The sequence below is a fragment of the Silene latifolia genome, chromosome 2 (genome assembly GCF_048544455.1).
Source record: "Silene latifolia isolate original U9 population chromosome 2, ASM4854445v1, whole genome shotgun sequence".
NCBI lineage: Eukaryota > Viridiplantae > Streptophyta > Magnoliopsida > Caryophyllales > Caryophyllaceae > Silene > Silene latifolia.
In genome coordinates, this window is record NC_133527.1 from 146,491,300 (window position 1) to 146,494,055 (window position 2,756).

At 44.7% G+C, this 2,756-nt stretch overlaps 1 non-coding gene across 1 annotated transcript; it reads left to right on the plus strand.

Annotated features, from left to right (window-relative positions):
• Positions 1-1,780: 1,780 nt before the first annotated feature.
• On the plus strand, positions 1,781-1,887 carry LOC141645239 (small nucleolar RNA R71). Its single transcript, XR_012544822.1, has one exon. It is a non-coding gene; the product is annotated as a small nucleolar RNA R71 (small nucleolar RNA).
• The last annotated feature ends 869 nt before the right edge of the window (positions 1,888-2,756 follow it).

Sequence of the window (2,756 nt, forward strand, 5' to 3'; positions counted from 1 at the left end):
ATAGGAATGTGAGCATCCTCGGACATATCTAGTACAACGAAGTCAACAGGGAAAAAGAACTTTCCTATTTGCACAGGAATGTCTTCTAAGACTCCTATAGGCTGGACCGCAGATCGATCATCCATCTGTACTGTCATGTTGGTGACTGCAAACCTAGTCAGTTTTAATTTCCCAGCAAGACTCAAGGGCATGACACTAATACTGGCTCCTAGGTCACACAAGGCCTTCTCAATAGAAAAGGTGCCAATACTACATGGGACTGAAAAACTACCTGGGTCTTCTAGCATGTGAGGTGTCGTGTGGGTCAAATAAGAACACGACTCCTCAGTTAGTGCGACAGATTGCACAGTTTCAAGTGACTTCTTTTTAGATAAGAGTTGCTTCATAAATTTCATGAAGCAGGCACTTGATTAACTAACTCAAGAAAAGGAACTTGTACGTTTAAGCTACGAATAACATTTTCAAATTTGTTAAACGATACCTGTTCCTTCGTCGGCACCAATCTCTCCGGATAAGGGGCTGAAAGAAGTAACTTAGCCCTCTCCTCTAAGTCTCTCATGCCGGCATCGGTGGATTTAGGCTGAAAATCCACTATCTTCTCTTTGTTGTAGCTTGAACCTTCTTCAGACCGTCTCAAAAATGAACCATTAATCGTCATCGGGTCATATTTCGGAACGGGACTGACCCATCAGCATTTGGGTCTTGCCTCAATATTTTCGGAGTAGTCGTACCCCGAAACAAGTGATCCCTCAAGTTATTTGGTATTGGAGGACGAAAAGACTCACCATCAGCAGCGTTGTCAGTCGATCGACCATATTGGTCAGTCGATCGACTGACTTCTACAGGAACAGTAGTTGTATCTTTCCGCGGACTGGTCGATCGACTGGGTATGTCAGTCGATCGACTGACATACCTGCTGATCGTCTTTTTCTTGTTATTGTTCGTTACAGCCTTCTTCTTGCTTGGCTCCGCCTCATCTCTTTCAGTAGCTTCCTCGACCATAGCGGGCCCATCAAGGGTAGACCCACTCCTCAAGGTAATAGCATTAAGGGTCTCCTTTTGATCCGTCTGTGACGGTAAATGCCCCGGAGCTCGAGTTGCACTTTTGCTAGCCAATTGAGCAATTTGGCTTTCTAACATCTTCATCCCGGCCTCTCTAGCTTGAGACTCTTTTAGCAACAAATTTTTCAACTCGGCAAATTCGGAACCTTGGGACTGCTGCTGCTGCTGAGGGCCATACGGAGGCTTTTGATATGGCTGATGCTGCTTATGAGGGGGCACATAATTCTGCTGCTGCTGCTGTGGAGGTGGAGTCGGATTTAGGACATTTTGGCTACTCCACCTCAAATTCGGATGGACATTCGGCTCAAAATAAGTGTTTGTCTGCCTATAATGTTGAAAGGCAGCACAAGACTCATAAGGGTTAGGACAATGGTCTGAAACATGTCCCTCGGTCCCACATCTTTTACAGACGAAAGGACCATCTGACACAGCATTCACTTGATAGATCCCTCCTTTTGAAGCTCCTCCCAACTCGTACTTATCAAATCTCGCCGTAAGAGCCTCTAATGTAACTACAGAAGGGGATTTAGCACTCCTCCTTTGATTTCCCCTGGAATTTCCATATTCAGCCTTATGGGTGGCCAAATCATCAATAATTTTCCACCCCTTAGTCTCTCCAACATTCTCCTGGAATCTACCATTAGCTGTCGCATCCAGGATAGCCCTCTGATCGTCATAAAGCCCATTATAAAATTGATTGCATAGGCTCCACTTCTCAAACCCATGGTGCGGAATAGTTCGCACCAACTTCTTGAACCGGACCCATGCCTCATGAAAGTTTTCATCCGGACCCTGTTTAAAGCTCGTGATCTGAGCTCTAATGACATTTGTCTTCGAGGCAGAGAAATATTTCTTGTAGAATGCCAGGGCCAGCGACTTCCAATCAGTGATCCCGTTAACAGCTCGATCCAGGTCTCTGTACCACTCCCTTGCAGCATCACGAAGAGAGAATATGAACATAGTTTCCTTCACCTAGTCCTGGGTCACACCGGTTGGCGGGGGTATGGAACAGCAATAATCAATAAATGTCTTCATATGCTTAGCTGCATCTTCATTTGCAGCTCCCCCAAATTGGTTTCTCTCAACCAAGTTGATAAAGGACGGTTTCTGCTCGAATTTTCTGTCCGTCTCTGGTAATGCGAATCCCTTATAGAGATTCTCAGCTGTCGGCTCAGAGTGACTGGCTATACTTGCTTCTTCAGCCATGTCTGGGGATGTGACGGTCTCAGCTGAAGAAGTAGAAATAGGTGATGAGGGTGGATCCTCCTCAAAAATCTTGTTCTCGTAGTAACTAGACAGAGTACTCAGCTCTTCCTCTGTCGGCAATACTCTAGATGATCGTCTCAACTCACGCAAAGTCTTCTCAATCTCAGGATTGAACGGTAGTAATTCACCACCCTGTGACCTGCGCATAAGAAGAAACTACAAGTAGAATATGAGAATAGTTTAAGGAACATATGCCCCTTAAACTAATAGAAAGACTAACAATAGAAACAACTAAAAATTTTAAACAATTGCCTCCCCGGCAACGGCGCCAAAATTTGATGCCTGTCGTTGTGGGCACCAAAAATAATATTTATAATACCTATTAAAACTAACATAAGCTAGTGGTAACAGGGTCGAACCACAGGGAGGCGATGCAATTATTAGTTGTCTAATTTAAGTCCAAGGTAACAAATGTGTGGGGGTTTGCT